Genomic DNA, 23,355 nt, shown 5'->3' on the forward strand with positions numbered 1-23,355 from the left:
TAATCTGTAATTCAAAATAATATGTGATGGGAATGACATAAGAAAAATTAATAAAGAGATTTAAAAAAAAAAAAAAAAAAAGAAAAAGGTTTATCCCCTTTATTTACAGATTTGGCAATTTCTTCCTCTTTTGAGGCTTTAGCAGCATATATTATCTGTTTCGCCTCCTTCTGTATCATTTTATATACCTCTCTATCAGCTATACTTCCAGATTCTTTATATCTCCAATAGGCAGACTTTTTTTCATTGACTATAACCTTAACATCATTACTAAATCATAGCGGTTTCTTCTTCCTTTTACCTTTAGTTATTTGCCTTACATACAGTCCAGTGGCTTTTAAGATGGCCTTCTTTAATTCAGTCCGCTGGGCGCTTGCTCCTGCCATTTTATCCCTGCCCTTTAATTCATTATTTAAATATTTCCCCATTTTATTGAAATTTGTTTTTCTGAAATCTAATACTTTGGTCCATTACTTCCAAGAAAGCCACCCAGTTTGCATCATCAGATTTTGTCTAATGTATTGATCTAAAACAAATGAATGGTTTTATCCATTTTGTTCGTATCTCAACTCTTATTCCTTTCAGAATCAGAACCAGGAATCGTTTTATAGAAATACATGTGCCATCTACTTATTATGTGTTGTGATTCCGTCTGAGGCCCCTCAGGGAACGGCTGATCCTCTGCCGGCTTCCTGCTCAGAGGGGGAGGATGAGGAACAGGAGGTTCAGGCAGACGGGGAGGAGGAATCTCAGGCTGAGGGAGAGGGAGGACAGCCAGAGTCCCCCGAGAGGGAGCTCTCCCCAGCAAGCAGCCTGGATTCCTTAGATGAAAATGCACAAGCAATAATCGATCTCCGGCAGAGAAGAGCAACACAACGAAGGGGACAATCAGCCAGGTACTTTCAGCACTAAAGAGGCAACAGCTGGGTTTGGGTGTGGTGCTCTCTGGAAAGGCTGAAAAGGCAGACCCACCCTTCCTGGCTTGTGGAGTATTATCTTTGGGAGTCCTGGGACCTGGCTGTGATCTTTGGCATCTTGGAATTCTGGTTTGTGACTTTGAATACTGAAACCTTGGGGGGGAAAGGTGTGGGTCTTATTCTCTACAGTGGTGGGTGTGCCAGCAAGAAGTCTGCTGTATTGTCTGGCCATCAGGACTCTGCTGTGAAGTCTCATAGCCTGCCTGTTGGGAAGAACAGGTTTTTCTCTGTGTTTATTTTTCAAACTATAAAGTGCTTTTGCTTTTACCAGCGTGTCTGGCTGCTTTTTCCAGTTGGTGTTGAAGTCTGGGGGCACCCAGACAGAACATTATGGAATCAATATTTGGCTTTATTTTTCTTTCTTCCTCAGTGGCAGTTGCAGTGATACTTAATTTCAAAATGCAAAATAAATTAATGTGCTATATTTTAATAGCATATATATTCAAACTGTGAGGTTTTAGTCAGCTGCTCTGTTGCTCACTTTAAAAAATTCAGTAATTCTGTAGACAATCAGTTTCCCTCTCCTTGAGCTCCTTCTTCAAAGGAGCATCTTTATTACTTGGGCATTTTAACAAACTTCTCAAAATGAATTTCCTTGCCTCATTTATATACATACTTGTCTTCATTATGATCAATAGTTCAGATTTTTTTTCTCCTTAAAAATTAAAACTAGGTTCCTATTATCATCAATGCTGGATGTGCAGTAAAGTTAAGCTCTATTGGAAAATGATTGAAAGAATTTTAAAAGAAATAGTAACGCTGGAGATAGAAAACCCCGCGGAATTTTACTTATTGTGTATAACTAGTCAGAAATATAAGAAAGAAATTTTACATTTAGTTATACATATTTTGACGGCGGCCAGGATTGTATATGCGCAAAATTGGAAAGGGGAAAATATCCCCAAAGAAGAAGAGGTTATTAAGAAAATATTAGAATGCGCTGAAATGGATATGATGACAAGACGGTTAAAAGTCCAAGAAGAATCAGAATTTTATGTAGTACGGAATAAAGTGTATATATTGATAAATAAGAAAAAGAAGAATGTATGACTTACATTTTGTGGTTTTTTTAGTCTATAAAGGAAAGTTTTTTCATATAAGATCAAACAGAATTTCTTCTTTTCACTCAAAGTATTAAGTTGACTCAAAGTATTAATAAGGTATTTTTTTTCTGTATTGAAACTTAACTTCTAGAAGAAGTGGGGTACTGCAACCCCAAATTTATGTTAAATGTATGTTTGTTGGTTTTGTCTTTTTATGAAAAATTCAATAAAGTTTATTTTTAAAAAAATTAAAACTTAACCTAAGAATTCCTTATGTTCTAGGAGGGATATGGCCATGTATCATGGCGACACGGTGTTCCCCAAACTCCACTGAGTAACCCTGATATTTGTGTCACCTGAGGACCTGGCTCGACCAGAACCAGATCAGAACCACCCTCGTGAAAAATGGAGACACCATCAGTGATCTGGGAGGGGATGGCAACCCCTCCAGGAGCCAATAAAGAGCTTCCTACTGGCAGCACAGGAAAACAGCTTGCTACAAGATGTCCAAGCTGTGGCAGCCACAAACAGACTGATCAATTGGAATTTTGGATGGGAAGTCACCTGGAATGTTACAAGAAAAAAATAAGGGGAAGTTAAGATTAAGAAAAAAAGAATTTTAAAGAAAATGGTTGATAGTTATTTGATTACTTGATCATTATGTGATCACTATATAATGATACTTTTTACTTATAATTAAATATATTTATGAATATATTGGATGTTAATAATCAATATTTTTGATCTGATGGACTAAACTTAAAATTCTCAAATACATATTGGTATTTCTAGAGAAAAAGATTTATAATTAGCAATGGTTGAAATGAGTTAATCTCAGGAAATGTGAGACTTTGAATGATTAATGTTTATTTGAAAATATAATTGATGGTGATAATTAATATTGTTACTGATAATGAATAAGTTTTTCATTTAAGAATTTAAATCTAATATAATTATTTAAAAGTAACTAATTATACAATTAAGTGATAACTTTGGGAAGATACTATTATATTTTATTATGTTATAGATTGGTATAAATTGTATCTGTTGAAATAAATTAAAAATGACATATTAATAATATTAAAATTGAATATACAGTATAATGAATATTTTACCTTTTGTGAATAAAATAAAAATAGCTTTAAATATCAGCACTTGTTGCATATGTGATTAATTTCCAGTGAACAGATAATGTATTAAAAACAGTCATATTTACAAATTAACACCATCCCACAATCTGATACTGCAACTGTACATTGATTTGCAAATGATCTCTGTATTTTTGTACCTTTGGGCAATTGAGACTTTCAGCTAGCATTTGTTTATAACATGAAAAACACTTAGTGTGCGCTACTAGCCACAGTACACTGATATCATATGGACCATTCTCAATAAGACATTTTTTGAACATTTTGGCCATCATACCACACATGTAACCAAAACTGTAAACCAGTGCCTCTAATTCAATGGACCACCTGCTTGATGGGTGGTGATTCTTGTGAAAGTAGCCATATATCACAATGTAGATAATACATATACACAGATAATACATATCTCCACCGTTAGCATCTCTTTGAATAAGATATGTTGTTGGTCATGCACAATCAGATTATATTTCAGCCATTCCATCTGGTATATGTGTGTGTATGTGTGTGTGTGTGTGTGTGTGTGTGTGTGTGTTTGGAAACTTCAGATCGTGCAGAATGCAGCTGCGAGAGCAATCATGGTCTTCCCTAAGTATGCCCATGTTACACCAACACTCCACAGTCTGCATTGGTTGCCGATCAGTTTCCGGTCACAATTCAAAGTGTTGGTTATGACCTATAAAGCCCTTCATGGCACCGGACCAGGATATCTGTGAGACCGCCTTCTGTCGCATGAATCCCAGTGGCCAGTTGGTCTTCTCCGGGTCCCGTCAACTAAACAATGTCGTCTGGCAGGACCCAGGGGAAGAGCCCTCTCTGTGGTGGCTCCGACCCTCTAGAATCAACTCCCCCCAGAGATTAGGACTGCCCCCACCCTCCTTGCCTTTCGTAAACTCATTAAAACCCACCTCTGTCATCAGGCTTGGGGGAACTGAGACAGCCCCCCCTTGCCTATGTAATTTTGTGCATGATATGACTGTGTGTATGTATTTTATCTATTGGATTTTTTTTCTTTTTAGACTTTTTAATGTAAAACTGTTATTTTAGATTTCAATTACAGTGGTCCCTCGACTTGCGCGTTCTCGATTAGCGCGAAACGCTGCAACGCGGTTTTTCAAAAAATATTATTTAAAAAATAAAATATTAAAATATTATTTAAAAAAAAAATTTTTTTTTTAAAAATTTTTTTTAAAAAAAATTTTTTTTTTATTCTGTTCCCTGAATGGAGACCGCCGGCCGCTCAATCGGGCCGGCAGGGAACAGAATAGAGCCTTCCGCGGCGGGGCTGGTAAGGGGGGGAGCCGAGGGGGGAGCCGAGCCCAGCCCCGTGGCATTCGCTTTCCTCCCTGCCCCGGAAGCTCTCCGAGGTTGCGAAGGAGCCCACAATCAGTCTCGGCTGCGGGTGGGAGGAAGGCGAATCCCCCGTGGGCTCCGTTACATTTTCCGCTGCCAGCCAGGCCATGCTGGCGGCAGCGGAACAATCGCTGGGTGGAAGGCGTGCTCGGCTCTGCCGCTCCAGCCGCTTTCGGCCGAGCCTCCCCGGCCAAGCGACTGCCTTCCGTCGCAGCGGGGAACATCGGCGCAGGCCGCCGCCACGCCTGGCTCGACTTCCCTGGCTGCTCGGCCGAAAGGGGCTGGAGCGGCAGAGCCGAGCACGCCTTCCACCCAGGGAGTCCTGCCCTTTCATTCCCGCCGACCACAGGGGCGAGGGGTGGGGATGAAGGGGCAGGACTTCCCGGGCGGAAGGCGTGCTCGGCTCTGCCGCTCCAGCCGCTTTCGGCCGAGCCTCCCTAGCCAAGCGACTGCCTTCCGTCGCAGCGGGGAACATCGGCGCAGGCCGCCGCCACGCCTGGCTCGACTTCCCTGGCTGCTCGGCCGAAAGGAACTTGAGGATTACTCTAATCAGGTACCATCCAAATACTACCTTCTCTTTATGTTTTGGTTGGAGGTTTATTTGGATATGAATATTGTGCTCACGTTAATCGCATTTGTGATTTAAACAAAATTGTCATTCATTGAAATTTTCTTCCCTGGCTGCTCCTGCCCCTTCATCCCCACCCCTCGCCCCTGTGGCCGGCTCATCCAGGGGGGCGTGTGTGGACTGGCAAGCGGCAAGCGGGAAGACCAAGGGAAGGTTCCTTCAGCCGCCCAACACCTGATCCGCTCCGCAGCGCGGCAGCAGCGAGGAGCCGAAGATGGGGTTTCCCCTTTGCCTTTACCCCATCTTCGGCTCCTCGCTGCTTCCGCGCTGCGGAGCAGATCAGCTGTTGGGCGGCTGAAGGAATCTTCCCTTGGTCTTCCCCGCCGCCCACACGCAAACTCCACCATCTGCGCATGTGCGGCCATGAAAAAAAATGGCGCACATGCGCAGAAGGTTTTTTACTTCCGCATCCAGTATAACGCGGAAATCGGTTAGCGCGGGAGGTCTTGGAACGTAACCCCCGCGCTAATCGAGAGATCACTGTATTAGATTTGTTACCATGTATTATTTTTATCACTGTTGTGAGCTGCTCCGAGTCTACGGAGAGGGGCGGCATACAAATCTAATTAATAATAATAATAATAATAATAATAATAATAATAATAATAATAATAATGTAAGTAGAGATGTGTGGGTATGTGTGTGGGGGTATGTGTGCTTGCCTTCAAATTAGTATTGATTCCTGGTTATTAAAACCTGCAGTTTTCATGGCAAGGTTTCAGAAGTGGTTTGCCATTGTCTATTTCTGAAGGTTGAGAGAAAATAATGGGCCTAAGGTTAGATAGTCTAAGTCTCTAAGACATGTCTAGAACTCATAGTGTCCTGATTTCTAGACTTATTGCCTTAACTACTATGCCTATTTCTCTCTCTCTCTCTCTCCCTTCCTTTAAAGCAAGTGAACTTGAAATAATATGTGGATCAAGATTGGGCTAAACTGTTAGATTTTGCAGCAATCCAACCAGCACACAAGTAAATAATTCAGCAGGATTCATGTATAAAAGGAACTTCTTTATAATACAGTAATATAAAGCATTATGCGTGTATATAATACCCATTCAGCGGAAGCCAGAAGCAGAAGCCAGAATCTAGAAACACAGAATCTATATAATCACAGAAGCAACAGAAATAATGAAACCCTTTTGTAGTGGTCAGTTTAATTTTTTTTACTACCGGTTCTTTGAGAGTGGTTTGGTGGGTGTGGTGTGGCTTGGTGTGGTGTGGCCTGGTGGGCATGGCTTGGTGGGCATGGCAGGGGAAGGATATTGTGAAATCTCCATTCCCACCCCACCCCATAGCTGGGACTCAGGATGCAGAGAATAGATGGGGGCAGGGCCAAACAGAGGTGGTATTTATTGGTTCTCTTAACTACTCAAAATTTCTGCTACCAGTTCTCCAGAACTAGTCAGAACCTGCTGAAACCCACCTCTGCAGACCAGAGAAGCCAGCCACGCCCAAGCTCCGAGCCATCTGACATGACTCTCAGTCACCAAATACCATAGGCTGACATTGTTATGGCTATCCCAGCTCATAAATACAATGACATATACCAAGACTATCCATCTTCTAGCAGCTTACAGCAGCTTGTGATGTAATAAGCTGTTCTAGGGAAACAGAAGGAATACCATGTAAGTGAAGCAGAGAAAATAAGTAAAATGTCTACTAGGAATTTATTTATTATTTATTTGTTGGATAATTAATTTGCAGTGATTGTTTTTTGTTTCTATTTTCTGTATTGAAATAAATTTCATAATTTTTGTTTCTTTGTCTTTTGATACCTTAGACCAGGGGTAGGCAAAGTTGGCTCTTCTATGACTTGTGGACTTCAACTCCCAGAATTCCTGAGCCAATCATGCTAGCTCAGGAATCCTGGAAGTTGAAGTCCACAAGTCATAGAAGAGCCAACTTTGCCTATCCCTGCTGTAGACAAATCTCAGGTTACGTGCAGGAAGCTATAAGTTTCACTGTAAATCTTGTTATTTTTACTTTCTTTCAATGTCATCCTGAAGATTGTGGCAGAAAAAGTTTTATTTGTAGCAGACCAACACCACCTTGTGGTTGCCCCAAGTATTTTCTTTTCTTTCGGAATGTTCTTTTTTAAAGTTTTACCAGTTGTGTTCTTGTGATCAGGACAAATTTGCAATTTATTGTCTTCTTTTCATTTTAAATTTTAAAATTAAAAAGGAGTGGCTGGGATTCAACTAATTTGACAACTGGTTCCTCCTAATGACTGGGTGGGCGTGGCTGAGAGAGGTCATGTGATTGAGTGGGCATGGTCAACTTGATATTAATTACGGCGAGGTGGGGCGGCACAGGCGGGCCAAATTTGTGAAGGTGATGACCAGAGCCAGGGGTGAGATTGAAAAAATTTAGTAACCAGTTCGCTGCCTGGTTGCTGGGTAGACATGGCCATGGGAGCGTGGCTTACTCAGCCTTTACACCATGGTGGTGGGTAGGTATCTTCACCCTCTGCAGGCACTGCAGGCAATTTGATTTGATAGCAACTTGATGCATAGTCAATAAAAATGGGTTTAGATATATTTTTATTTCCTTTCCCCATCTAATACCTTTGTTTACCTTACTATTTATTCCCTCTCATTATAATTGATATTACACTTTTTATTTACAATATGATGTGCAACACAAAAACCTTTGTGTAATGTAAATGTTGCATTCAAAGAATGACACTTTTAACTCATGACAAAACAAACTGACATTCTTTGCATGGTTATCAGAATGCAGAAATCTAAATATGGATCAGTAGGTTTTATCCAGCATGCTCAAGAAAAAATGTGCTTAACACAAATTGTTTAGATGACAGTGCACAAAGCTTTGAGTGTGTTGCAGCAGTATCCTTTTTTTTTGTGGAAAAAAAATAAGGCTGAGAAATGCTGAGCTAAAGGTTTTTTGCAGCATATGTATTCCATTTGTGATACTTGCACGCAGCGAACCAAATCATGTGCTATTGTTACAAGTAATGAATAATATTTGTTTAATAGATTCACTTTATATTATAATTGATTCTAGTCCACTCAAATGATGATTTTCTTTCATTGTATTAAGTATATGAATCATTTTATACCCCATTACAAAACACCTACTTCTCACATTACAAGTCTGCTATGGAAAGAGTAGAGCGGAGGGTGCGAAAGAGCTATAGTCTAGAAGGCCAAGTGATAGAAATCTTTATATAGATCCATTTTTTAAAATCACTTTTCTGATTTGGCAGCATCTCTCTCCTGCTGTAGTTAAGAATAAGAATAAACCCTTTGAGCTCAAAAAAGTATCTTGGCAGGGAATGGAGAAAGGTATAGCAGCTAGATTGTAAAGGAAGCAAACACACCAGATGGGTTTTTATTTATTTATTAATAAAGATACAAAAATGCAAAAAGAAAATAATAGGGAAGAAAAGGGAGGGAAAAGGGAAAGGTGTAAGAAAAAGGGGGGAAAGGGAAAAAAAGACGTAGACTTCTGACTCCCTTTGGTGCAATAGAATAAGATAACATCAAACCCCAACTTTTTACTTTTACATAATAATATAAAATAGCTATTTTCTATAACAACTAATATATCTAATAAGTGAACCCAAAGTCAAAGTTTCAGGGGGGGGGGGTTTCCACCTGGAGCACAAACACCAGAAATAGTCTCCAAGTAGAACAAAAGTATTTATGCTTTTATCTTTAATCAAAACACTCAGTTTAGCCATTCACTTTGAGAATCTTCTGTATTAAGATGTGAATCCTACTGCAATATTTCTTTGCTTTGTCACATGTCCACCATACATGAGGAACGGTCCCTTCTTTAGTTATGAAAGTACCTTTATACATAGCTTTATATATAATACCTTTATACATTCCTGCTAACTTATCTGGTGTTAAATACTAAATTCATCATCTTATAGATCAGAGCAGTGTTCCCTCAAATTTTTTTTCGGTGTAGTGTTTGAGCAGCAGTCCCTTTGGGACTGGGCGGCATAGAAGTCAAAATAAATAATAAATAAATAAATAAGGAAAAAAATTCCATTCTTTTTTATTAAAATAAATTAATAAAAAAACAAAACCAAAAACCTATTACTATTAATTAGTTTCCAAAGGTTTTTACGCAGCTGAGAGACATGAAACTTAAAGCATATTAAGAAATTGGATGATTGATATTGTTTTTGCTGATCTTAATCTGCGGTAAAGATATTTTGGTTTTTAAAAAACCCACCATATTTTGCCTCAGAGAATTTCAAAATAAAATACTGTGTGTCTGTAACGGTGACCTCAGAATGGGGCAACTCTGCTAAGTATCAAAATGCCACTTAAATAGTTGAGTTAGTTTCAAAGTAGATTTTAATTATCTTTCTCTCTCTCTCTCCCTTCCTTCCTTTCCTTCTATCTTCCTTTTTTTTTTTTTGAAAAATCATTTTGGGGGGATTTTTTGCTGATTTTTTAAATGCACATGCACAGAAGCTGAGTTTCCTACACTGCACGTGTACCGCCATCTTGTTTTAGGGGTGGGTTTATTTATTTATTTATTTATTAATCAGATTTGTATGCCGCCCCTCTCCGCAGACTCGGGGCGGCTCACAGCAATCGCCATACAATGTAAACAAATCCAATATTTAAATTAATTTTAAAACACCACAAGTTAAAACCAATCATACACACTAGCATACCATACATAAATTTTATAAGCCTAGGGGGAAGGAACATGTCAATTCCCCCATGCCTGATGACAGAGGTGGGTTTTAAGGAGCTTACGAAAGGCTAGGAGGGTGGGGGCAACTCTGATATCTGGGGGGAGTTGATTCCAAAGGGTCGGGGCCGCCACAGAGAAGGCTCTTCCCCTGGGTCCCGCCAAACGACATTATTTAGTTGACGGGACCCGGAGAAGGCCAACTCTGTGGGACCTAACTGGTCGCTGGGATTCGTGCGGCAGAAGGCGGTCCCGGAGATATTTTTTGCTAATTTTTGGTATTGCACATGCACCCACGCAACACAGCCATGTGGCATGGGAGGAAGTGAACCAGCAGTGAGGAAAGTTAGCAAGGAAAGTTAGAACCAAACCATGTTATAGATGTCTATGGAGCCTCTTAGTCATCCAGGTTATGGTTATCCCAAAGATGTTTTTTTTCAACAAGGTAACTGGACTTTCTGGCTTTTCTTTGAAGATGTTTCACTTCTTCGCTTCTTGAATGAGAAGCAAAACATTTTCAAAGAAAAATCAGAAAGTCCAGTAGACTCTTGAAAAAGCTCCTTTGGGACAATCATCTTATTGAAATTTTCTTTTAAGTTATAGTTGAATGCAAATTTTAAACCTTTCGTCCATATATTCTTCCATTGTTGAAGCATTACATTGTATTCAAAGTTCCTTGCCCACTGAACCATGTGATGCTTATATATGCATTCTTCATGTTCAAATTCAATAACAATTTTTAGACTTTGGCACTACCACACAGTAGGATTTCCAATTCATTTTTCACAAAACCAAACCTATAACTCTTTTTTAATCTAATTTAAATCTTTCTTTCAATTGTAAATATGTAAAAATACTAGGTGTAATTATATAAGTATTATTATTATTATTATTATTATTATTATTATTATTATTATTATTATTATTTATTAGATTTGTATGCCACCCCTCTCCGTAGACTCGGGGCGGCTCACAACAATAACAAAGACAATGTAAGAACAAATCTAATAATTTAAAAAACACTAAAAAAAAACATTATTAAAAGCAAACATACACACAAACATATCATGTATAAACTATATAGGCCCGGGGGAGATGTCTCAGTTCCCCCATGCCTGATGGCAGAGATGGGTCTTAAGAACTTTACGAAAGGCAAGGAGGGAGGGGGCAGTTCTAATCTCTGGGGGGAGCTGGTTCCAGAGGGTCGGGGCCGCCACAGAGAAGGCTCTTCTCCTGGGTCCCGCCAAATGACATTGTTTAGTCGACGGGACCCGGAGAAGGCCAACTCTGTGGGACCTAACCGGTCGCTGGGATTTGTGCGGCAGAAGTATGTACGTGTTGCATGTGGAAATCCAATTTTTTATAGACATCCATCCATTTACTTACTATATATGCATTCCATAGGCTGAGCCCTTTGACTAAAGTCCTCACCACTAGAAATCAACTCTTTGGCTGATGGTATCTTCAGCATGCCCAGTCTGTTGGTTCTGACTGAATACTAAAATCTCTTGGAAAAAGACAGTCCCTCAGGTAATCTTATCTCAAACCATGTAGGCCTTTAAAGATGACAATCAGAACCTTGAAATCTCAGAAAGCTGAAAAGGGAGAACTATCAGCAGCAAAGATTGGTATGAGTCAGTACCAACTTTTTTAAAAAAATATTTTTTATTAATTTTTAACAAGTTTATATACACACAACATAAAACAGTGCATAGTGAAATGTGCCCACCATCCACACACACACACATTCCCCGCCACCAAATCGGGGGTGTTTCTTGTATAGTCCACTTGACCCAATCTATTTACATATTATAGAGTGATTCCAATTTATTTCTTGTAGCTTGGTCTTGGATTCTGCTCATCATATATCGTCTTACCTTGTCCCACCATCCCATCAGTTGTCCCAACTCAGTTTCATTATCCGAATTTATCCTTTTATCCATAATTTCAAATAGAATATGGTCCACCATGTACCTATACCAATTTTGCATTGTCCATTTTGTCACATCCTTCCAACCCAAAACTATTACAGCCTGAGCGCTTTCTATTGCTGCTTTTTTTATTTCTCAAAATTCTCCCATCGCATTACTTTTAACTAGTACTGCCATTTCCTTAGTGATTGTCCATCGTATATTTAGCATTCTATTGATATCCTCTTTCACTTTTTGCCAAAATTCCTGCACTATTGGGCATTCCCAAAACATATGCATAAACACTCCTTTATCTTGACACCCATGCCAACAATTCCCCCTGACATTGAAAGTGCTGAAAGTGTGCGAGTTGAACGGGAGTAAAATACCAGGACCAGGCAGACGGGGGAGAGGAAAGTCAGGAAGAGGAGGAGGGAGAGCAGCCTGAAAGCCCTGGGGGGGGGAGGCTCTCCCCAGCTAGTAGCCTTGACTCAGTGGATGAAGAAGCACAGGCTATAATTGACATGAGACAGCGACATGCAGCTCAGAGACGGGACCAATTAGAAAGGTATTTGCATCATTGAATTGGCAACAGCTGGGTTTGGGTGTGGTTCTCCTCAGCAGGGTTTAAAAGGCAGGCCCGCCCTTGCAGCCTTGTGGAGCGTTATCAACTGGAAGTTCTGTGACCCTGCTTTGCTTCTCGGCGTCTCTGATCTTGGTTTGTGGCCTAGAAGTCTGGAAGACTTGGGGGAGGCGTGGGTTTGTTATCTCCAGCGTTGTTTTTGACAGCAAGAATCCTGTTTTATTTCATGGCCTTCGTGAAACATCTGTGAAGTTCCAGCGTGTTCCTGTCTGTAAGAACAGTTTCTGTTACCTGTGTTTGCTTTGAATTATATAAACTGCCTTTGCTTTTTACCAGTGTGTCTGACTTCTCTTTTTGGTTGGTGTTGGCTTCTGGAGGGACCCAGACAGAACAACAAGGAAGCTTTTCCCTTGACTTTCAGTTAACTTGGATTAAAAAAAAATACATCTCCAAAGTAAGACAGAATGTCCTTCATTCCAGCTTGAACATCTATCCTAAGAGAAATATAATTTCAGTACATTGTGATTGCCTCTTTATTTTAGCTACCATAAAAACAGAGTACTAAACAGACCTAATCAATCTAAATCAGTTTACTAAGCATGATTAACTCAGCCTATACCCAGTCATTATTTTTTCACACATTGAATGCCAAAACCTTTAAAAAAATTATAAGTTAGGGGAATGAAATAAGTATTTTTTATTTTCTTTTAAATTGTGGGCTTATTTTTTTCCACATTTAAATAAGCACTACTAAAAGATTGGAGGAGAAAGAGGCAATTTTTCATTTATGAGCCTTTCCAATGGCGCTCAGAAAAACGGCTTAAAATCACTCCTCAGTGGCTTAATAGCTCTGCATCTTTGTACAGCATATATCTGGGTTAATTCATATTTAAGTACTTATTTTATAAATTACATTTTAGGGGCAGAAGAAGAATTATCCCATATCTTTGCTGTATTTTTTAAAAAATAAAATCCATGCCAGCTTGTATCTGGAGTCCAATAGGGTTGTCTCTATCTTCATTATTCTTACATGTAGACTTACATGAATATTGGAAAGAATTATAATCATCTAATTATAAATTCATTGTTAATATAGCCTCCGAGCCGTGAACATTTCACTCCAGTAGTTAATTTAGTCTGTGGTAAATTCTCACTGTTATTTAATGTCATTTATCACCTGCTGTTTTGTCTTCTGTGAACATCCTGCCTGCCCTATAATGCTTACTGTACGCGGACCTTCTGCGACTTTAATGTACTCAGAACAAAGCCTTCTAAGTGCTTGTGTCAGGAGAATGTTGGCAAGTTGCCTCAGATATATTCAAGCCATTTTGCTGCCTGTCACTCCGTGCTGTACAAATCGAACGTGGAGGAGAGGTAAAAAAAAAAGCTCTATGAAGCTTTTTTTTTTTCTGGGAAGAATATGCTAATAAAGCACCATCAGCAGGAAGAAGCAGGTTGTTTCTGAAAGAGTTTTGTCAACTCTGAATTAATTTGGTGTGCTAAGAAGCATGGGGCTACGTCTAGAGCTAGGTTGCTGTAATTAATCCTTCCTGTTCCTGGAGGAACAGGACATCAGAAAAGAGAGGTCAGTGCCTGCATATTGTACAATGTCTGCTTTCTGAGATAAACACCACAAGAACTACAGAACAACAACAACAGGGGGGGAAAAACGAAGGAGAAATTAAAACATTTTGAAAGCCGCTCGGTGATGAATCCCTTCTGCTTACCTAAACACTTTCATTTCTTTTGACGATTAGGGAGGCACAGAGAAGGGAAAAAAAACATGGTTTGGAAAACATCTGTCTTGTGTGGTGAAATGCTGTAAAGAGAACGGAAAGACACAGATGTGACTTTTGCCTGCTATTTCAGAAGGCAACGGCTGAGATTGTGCATACAGTCGACTTGAAAGGGATCAGCATTTGTTTGGAGGAAATAGGTATTGAAAGCTGGGTGACAACTGGTTCCACTCTTCCATTTAACAAGCTCCTTTTCAAGAGCTGCTAATGACATGCTTTTGTTTTTCTGAGTCAATTTAGAGAGTTTTCAGTTGGGTTTGTATTCTCCCCAATCTCTGCTGTGTTCAGACAAACACAGTGCAATTCTCTATATGCAGTTTTCCATCAGATGACACTGTTTACTTGATATCACCTGAAACATGCCAACTCTGTCCAATTACACAGATCCAAATAGCCATGAAATTTGACACATGCTCACTTCCCCAAAAGATCAAGAGAGGAGAACATTCTTCCTTTGTTTCCTAAGAAAGTCATGTTGGTAATCTACCTGGGAAAGAATTCAGAACAAGAATCCTCTTGACCACTGTTCTGTTTTCTCTCTTTTACTGAGTCAGCTATCTTTTATATAGTTTTATGTATGGTATGCTTGTGTTGTATGGTTTTAAATGATGGGTTTTTAGATGTTTTTTAAATATTAGATTTGTTACAGTGTCATATTGTTATTAGTATTGTTGTGAGCTGCCCCGAGTCTGCAAAGAGGGGCAGCATACAAATCTAATATATTATTATTATTATTATTATTATTATTATTATTATTATTATTATTATTGTTGTTGTTATTGTTATTATTATTATTAGTAGTAGTAGTAGCAGTAGTAGTAGAATGTCAGTACAACACAGCAAACGAGATCACTATGCTGGATTTCGTATTTCATCACCAGTCTGGTGCTTCCCAAGCACCTAGGACTGCGTGATGTAGCGGCGAATTATATTTGCTGATCCCAGTAAAGTGGCCTTTTGCAATTGACAGATGGAGATTTTGTCAATTCCGATGGTTTTCAAATGTCCGCTGAGATCCTTTGGTACTGCGCCCACTGGGACCACTTTCACGGGCTTATGCCAGAGTCATTGGAGCTCGATTTTTAGATCTTCGTATTTCACTAATTTCTCTAGCTGCTTCTCCTAAATTCTGCTGTCTCCTGGGATTGTGATGCCGATGATCCATACTTTCTTTTTCTCCACGATCACAATGTCTGGTGTGTTATGCTTCAGAATTCGGTCAGTCTGAAGTCGGAAGTCCCACAGTAGTTTTGCTTGCTCATTTTCGACCACTTTTTCGGGCTTATCATCCCACCAGTTCTTTGCCACTGGTAAATTTATTATTATTATTATTATTATTATTATTATTATTATTATTATTATTATTATTATTATTATCACTACTACTACTTCTAGGTGCATCCAAAAATATCTTCATCAGGGAAACTGATAATTTTGATTTGCTACCTTTCAGCTTTTTTATATCAGTTAATAGAGATTGATTGAATTTTTCCTTTACCTTTTGGAAGTTAATTTTGTGATAATTGTCATAATACAATCTTCCATTCCCATAATGCCATATTTCAAAAATAAATTTAAAAATCAACAAGGTCTTCCTTTATTTATACAAAGCATTGCATAATAGATATATTGTGTGTGTGTGTGTGTGTGTGTGTGTGTGTATATGTCACATGTTTAAGCTGAATTTGAAAATTAAGGGAGACTAGGATAGATCTATCTATCTATCTATCTATCTATCTATCTATCTATCTATATCTATATCTATCTCTCTCTCTCTCTCTCTCTCTCATATATATATATGTTAAATAGCAATAGCACTTAGACTTATATACCACTTCACAGTGCTTCACAGCCCTCTCTAAGCGGTTTACAGAGTCAGCATATTGCCCCCAATCTGGGTTCTCATTGTACCCACCTCAGAAGGATGGAAGGTTGAGTCAAAATTGAACCTTGCTGAGATTGATTGTATTTATTTGTTTATTTGTTTGTTTGTTGTTTGTTTGACTTCTATGCCGCCCAATCCCAAAGGACTCAGGGCAGCTAACAAAATAATATAATAATAAATACAAAAAGATACAAGCAATAAAAAGAAGTCAAATATAATATCTAAAACAAAATCTTGTAATAAATCCCATTTGTATAAAAACAGTCATAATCATATGCATGCACACCATTCATACAATTTGGCCATGAAAGATGTACAATTCACGGCCCCCAGGCCTGCTGGCAAAGCCAGGTCTTCCTGGCCTTGAGGAAGGCCAGTAGGGTAGGAGCAGTACGGACATCGGGGAGTAGTTGGTTTTATAGAGCCGGGGAAGCCACAGAGAAGGCCCTCCCTCATGGTCCCGCCAACCTGCATTGTTTAGTCGATGGGACCAGGCAACTCTGTGTGCTCTTATTGGTCTCTGGGAGGTATGTGGAAGGAGGCAGTCCTGTAGATATACCTATGAAAGGTATACCCATGACAGCTCTCGCGGCTGCATTCTGGACTATTTGCAGTCTCCGAACACGTGTAGAGTGCATTGCAATAATTGAGACAAGAGGTGATGAGGGCCTGAGTGTCTGTGTGCAGAGCCTCCTGGTCCAAATAGGGACCAAATATTTGATCTGTCAAATTGCAGGCAGCCAGCAGTCAGCAGAAGTGGCTTACAGTACTGCATTCTAACCACCACACAGCCATGGCTCTAAAGCAGTGTTTCCCAACCAGTGTGCCGCGGCACACTAGTGTGCTGCGGGACATGGTCAGGTGTGCCACGAGCCCGGCCTGGCTGGAGCTTCCCTAGCGGTGACGGCGTGAGCTTTAGGGGCTCGGTGGGAGGGCACCGGCCACTGTTGCTTCTAAGAGAGAGAGAGAAGACAAGAGAGAAAGAGAAAGAGGGAAGGAAAGCAAGAGAGAGAGAAAGAGAGAAAGCAAGGGAGAGAGAGAGAAAGCAAGAGAGAGAGAAAGAGAGAATAAAAGAGAGAGCAAGAGAGAGAGAGAGAATACAAGAGAAAGAGAGAAAGCAAGAAAGAGAGAAAGAGGGAGGGAAGGAGCAAAAAAGAGCAAAAAATAGAGGAAGGAAGGAAGGAAGAAAGAGGGATGGAGAGAGAGGGGAAAGAAAGAGGGAGGGACAGAGAGGGGGAAAGAAAGAGGGAGGGAGAGAGAAATAGGGTGAAAGGGAGGAAGAGAGGGTTTTTTGTCCAAACTTTTTTAGCACCCCCCCCCCCCCCGCTCAATGTTCCCCAGGATTTTGTAAATGTGAATAATGTGCCGCGGCTCAAAAAAGGTTGGGAGACACTGCTCTAAAGAATGCAAGTACTCCTTTTCTCCTCCAACCGTCTTCCTGCCCAATACACAACCATGGTTTTCATGAAGTACTGTACAAAAGAAAATGACTAAGGAATCAATCAGCCAGCTGAAAGTCTTGTGACTGGAATAGACATTAAGTATAACTTTATGTTACCCAAACCACATATGAGATTATGCTCTTACATTCATATGTTCATATCCGAAGAGAATTCGTTGCTGAATATGGTGCCATGTTGGGTCCTTATGTAAATGTTAGTGCTCTCATCTGATTAAGGAATCAGTACAAATTTCACATGAAGGATTAATACATAAACATCTGTTTTGATGATACACAAATGAAGCATTAACTCTCTTAAAATGCATTTTAGGATGATACGCGTCGTCTGTAATGAAATATTTAAAAAGGTTCATCTTTAAATTAAATTCAGTTCTGAGTAGTTTCAGGGATGTTCTTGGCAATGTGGTGGAAGCAGGCTTTAACTTTTCCCAGGTTTTTTTCCAACTTCTTAAAGTTTTGGGTTTTTAAAATTATTTTTTCCATCAATGGTACAAACTGGATATAGTTGTATTTAGCTTTTTCATATTAGTCAAGGTCAGTTAGGATGAGCAGTTAACTATTTATGTTGCAGATATTCCTTTAATTAATCATAGCATGGTTTTACTTTCTGTTCGGGTCGTATGTGACCCGAAGCCAAGTTTGAGTCCCTGTAAAAAATTTTCCCTGCATATGTGAAACTTGAAATTTCATGACTGTTCATCATTTCAGGAGTTCTCTCTATGAGAATTTTTTTGGGGGGTGGGGGGCTTAGTTTTTGCTGGGCAAAAAAAGTTACAAATCTTCTGTTCCCGGGTCACCCTGACCCGGACCGAAAACTCTTCATTTGCTGTGCTTATGTTTGGTCTTTTTGAAAGCTTTTTTCACTTGGAAAGTAGTCTGAACATTTCTGCACACATTGGAATGAAAATTGAACTGAAAAAATTAATCCTTGTTGGTTTATTTTGCACATAAATGTGCCTCCCCCCGTTTTGTGAAATGTTTTTCAATCTATGGATAGTTTTTCTTGCAAAATGCATTCTATTTTACTGAAGTTGGTGTGTGATTGGTAGCTTGAACATTTCTGAATATAAGAAAAATATAAAGGAACTGAAAAAAATGATTCTTACTGGTTTTTTAACATCAGAAATAAGCCCCCCCCCCCCCGGCTGCTTGCAACCATTTTCACTTTTTATTTTTTTATGCTCCAAATCCAAAATATTCTTTAAAATCTTAGGCATTCATTTACTCAATTTAACAATGCTGATCATCAAAAAAATATTTGTGGGGGTGGGGAATTTTTTTTTTTTCTGGGCAAAAAAAAAAATCACGTTTATTCTGTTCGGGTCATATAGACCCGGACCAAAATGATTTTTTTTAGGTACTTGAATTTGGTCTTTTAGAAAACTTTTTCAACTGGAAAACTAGTTTGAACATTTATGAACATAATGATATGAAAATTGAACTGGAAAAATTGAGACTTATATTTCTATTTTGATCAAAAAGCCCCTCCCCCCATCCTTTCTGAATTTCGTGTCAATTTATATTTTTTAAGGCTACAAATCCCTAAGGAATTTCCCCCCAAAAGGTTTGATATACTAAATTGAACAATCCTGAACATAAGAAAAATATAAATAAACTGAAAAAAATGGTTCTTATTGGTTTATTTTTGCCACAAAAGGGCCACCCCCCTCGGCCTTGCTGTGTGCCATTATTGTCACTTGTTATACATATTTGGCTAGAAATATTTGGAATATCCTTTTGAAAATCAACCACATTGTAGCCAGAGAACTAATTTTATGAAAGAAATCCATTTTACTAAAAAAAACTATGTAAGTTTGAAATTAACAGCATATTTTTTATATAAATTGAAATAACTTTATGTGCAAAATAAACCAATATGCATCAATTTTTCCAGTTCAATTTTCATATCATTATGTTCATAAATGTTCAAGCTACAAATCCCACACCAACTTCAGTAAAATAGAATGCATTTTGCAAGCAAAACTATCCATAAATTGAAAAACATTTCACAAAAACGGGGGGGAGGCACATTTATGTGCAAAATAAACCAATAAGGATTAATTTTTTCAGTTCAATTTTCATTCCATTGTGTGCAGAAATGTTCAAACTTGTTTCCAGGTGAAAAAAGCTTTCAAAAAGACCAAAATATAAGTATCTAAAATGATCAATTTGCAGTCCGGGTCAAATAGACCCGGGAACATAAGATTGGGGATTTTTTTCTAAACAGAACAGCAGGGTTAAGTTAATTGATTGTAGAAAATGAAAACTTACTATCATGAGAGATACAATGTGCTTTATTTAAATATTCTACTTATAAGAAATATAAATTCTAGATTTGCATTTCCTTCATTTTAAAAAAGCCACTATTTCTAGCTCTGTGTATTCTATATGTATGGTACTTTCTGCAAACCAAAGATTGCATGTTTTGCTAAAAGTAGTAGTAAAATGAAACTTCCTGATATTTTGAAGCTCTCAATTGTATAGAGTTTGCTTATTTCCTTACTAGTTTACCATTTAAAGAAATTGAATACTCGTAAGGGTTTATGGTGATCTGTTTTGTATACAAAAGGTTAAAGAGAGGTAGGGCAAAAAGAAAAGAAAGGATTCTTCGCACACCTGCTTTTCCAAGAACAATGGGGGTGGGGGGATGCCTGGAAAACTGGGAAGATAAGGATGGGAAGATTCCAAAGAAAAAGCCAAAGGCAAGTTAGCCAAAGGCCATGTAGTTCAGCAAGTTGTGGTAAAGCCTGGTCACTTATGATATTATCATAATGGTGCAATGGAAATTGCACGAATATAAACAGATTATTATAAGAACACAAGAGTGTGATCTTGGATGCTGTTCTTAAAATAAAAATTGACATAACAGTTTTGTAGAAATTAAATAGTTTTTAAAGTACACACTGTTAAAGATTTTGATGGAGGCACAGAATTATACAAACTCTGTTTTATGTAAGAAGCCATCTAGACAAACTTTGGGAACTTATGTCAGTTTAAAATTGAAATATATAATAAATTCTTCATGAGAAACAGGAATAAGACGTTCCATCACAGACCTCTGGCCAGCTTGCCTTATTCGACTTTATTCTGTTCTTTTCTGGACCAAAACCTCCTGGGGACAATTATTTCAACATTGCCTGAATTGCTAATTAGATTTTTGTGATGTGGGGAAGGTTCAATCCTTAAATTGCTTTTGTTTCTAGTTTATATTGTTTGGTAACAGGCTGCCTCAACCTCAACTTAACCGAAGTGACCTTGACATTAAGTGAGAAAAGGTTCAGATTTATCAAGAAACCACAGAGAATGTTCATACAATAGAGAGGAAATATTACAAATCTTAAGAACAGCCTATTTCTATCTATCTATCTATCTATCTATCTATCTATCTATCTATCTATCTATCTATCTATCTATCTATCTATCTCTCTCTCTCTCTCTCTCTCTCTCTCTCTCTCTCTCTCTCTATCTATCTATCTATCTATCTATCTATCATTTATTTATTATTTACTGGTTGTTAGTTAGTTAGTTAGTTAGTTAGTTAGTCCAATACAAACAGAAAGTTAAAGAGAATAAAAACATGTAGTAGTAAATATCAGGGAAAGGATAGAAGAAAAGATATGAGAATAGAATACATCAATGAAGAATAGAGGAAAATATATATGAATGGAAGAAAAGATATATAAAATATAGGAGGGGCAATTGGACAGGGGACAGAAGGCACACTAGTGCACTTATGCTCGCCCCTTACTGACCCCTAAGGAACCTGGTGAGGTCAATCGTGGATAGTCTAAGGGGAAAATGTTGGGGTTGGGGATTGACACCACGGAGTCCGGTAATGAGTTCTATGCTTCGACAACTCAATTGCTAAAGTCATACTTTTTACAGTCAAGTTTGGAGTGGTTGATATTAAGTTTCAACCTGTTGCATGCTCTTGTGTTATTGTGGTTGAATCTGAAGTAGTCGTTGACCGGAAGGATGTTGCAGCATATGATCTTGTGGGTAATACTTAGATCATGTTTAAGGCGTCGTAGTTCTAGGCTTTCTAGACCCAGGATTGTAAGTCTAGTTTCGTAGACAGATGAGCTGTATTCGAGGATGGGTCTGGTGAAAGTTTTGTAAGCTCTGGTGAGTAGTGTGAGATTGCCGGAGCAGAAGCTACGTAGGATCAGGTTAACAATTCTAGAAGCCTTTTTGGCGATATTGTTGCAGTGGGCTTTGGCATTTAAGTCATTTGATATTAGTATTACAAGGTCTTTTATTGAGTGGGGGTTGTTTGTGAGATTTTTAAAATTCAGTTTGTATATGAGGTTCGGATTCTTTTTGCCGATGTGGAGGACAGAGCATTTGCTGGTTGATATTTGAAGTTGCCAAGTGTTAGACCAATCTGAGACGAAGTCAAGATCTTTTTGGAAAATAGCTGTGTTGTCTATGGCATTGAAGAGTTTTACATCGTCAGTGAAAAGAACACAGTTGCTTGTGATATTTCAATCTGGAATATTAGAAAACTATTGATCTATTGATCACAACTGCCATATATTTCAGGCAGTCTATTTTAGAGTATCCAAAGCCCGATTCCAATCAGTCACATGGTTAAACATGATAATGTGTTGATGGCTGATTTGAGGGGGAAAGAAATCACGCATCTGATTTCCTGATGCCAGAAGTCTATGGGGAAAATTTCAAGATCATGATTGTATAAATACACCATGTAAAGTTTTGTTTTGTTTTAACTGCTCTCCCCTCAGCATATTAGCAAACCCTTTGAGAATGTCTGACAGTTGTTTTCAATGTAGCTGAGATGTGATGAGCAAGTTCAATCAGCAACATGATTTAATTTTAAGGAAATTAAGTCAAGAGTTATAGACCAATTGTTGCATCTGGATTCTCTGAATAGATTAACATATGGGAGAATAAGTCCTGTCATATTTTTTTTCCTTATATAATGTTTGTGGACATGAAACATAATGACAATAGAAGTGAATAAAATTCAGATGACACAATGAAACAGAATCTATAAATTGAACAAATCTATAGGACGAACATTCAGGACTCTTTCTAATAATGAAAACTGAACTGTAAATTTTAATAGCAAGGAGAAATGTGCCTGCAACCACCTAGTCCCAGGATCCTGGGGGTAAGAAATCATCCAGCACTGTTGTGGTTAGCTCTGGCCCAGCTCCTGCCCCAAGGACTGTGGATGTGGGGGAGACATCCACATGCTGCAGGCCTGTCTTGCCCCCCCCCCCATTGAATCTGCTGATGAAGGCTCCTCTGACCAAGAAGACATGAGTGACAGGGAGGAGGAGAGTGTGGCAGATAGCTCAGAAGGAGATCAATTATCTAGCTCCTCCTTGGATTCGAACAAGAGTTAATGATACAGCCACGCATGCGGAGAACGATGCAGAGGCAGCAACAACTGAGAGATTATTATCAAAGAAAATGAGGCCACCTGTGGTTGGGTGGGGCTGTGGTAATTAGTGAGACTGCTATAAATAGCAGCCTGTGGGTTTGGCCATTGTGGAGGATTATCTGATCATTGTGTTTCGTGACTGCTTTACTGACTTGGATCTTTTGTGTGCTGATTTTTCCCTGCTTTGAAACTAAACCAGAGCAAAGTGTGTTTCACTTTGTGAAAGAAGGACTGTGAATTGCCTCACAGCTGCAAGCTAAGTATCACAGAACTGATAAGGGACTTGTACAAATTACCAGTTTGTTTGGAGAGGAGTGCTCTTTGCTATACCAAAAGAGGGCTTAGTTTAAGTGAATTTTCATTATAAAGAACATTGTTTTGAAATTTCAAACATGTGTGTGTCTGAAATTTGTACCTGTGAATTTTGGGGAGGAGTCTACCAGAGAGCCCGACAGAACAAGCACTAATAGTTTTAGAGATTTTACC

The sequence above is a fragment of the Erythrolamprus reginae genome, chromosome 4 (genome assembly GCF_031021105.1).
Source record: "Erythrolamprus reginae isolate rEryReg1 chromosome 4, rEryReg1.hap1, whole genome shotgun sequence".
Lineage (NCBI taxonomy): Eukaryota > Metazoa > Chordata > Lepidosauria > Squamata > Dipsadidae > Erythrolamprus > Erythrolamprus reginae.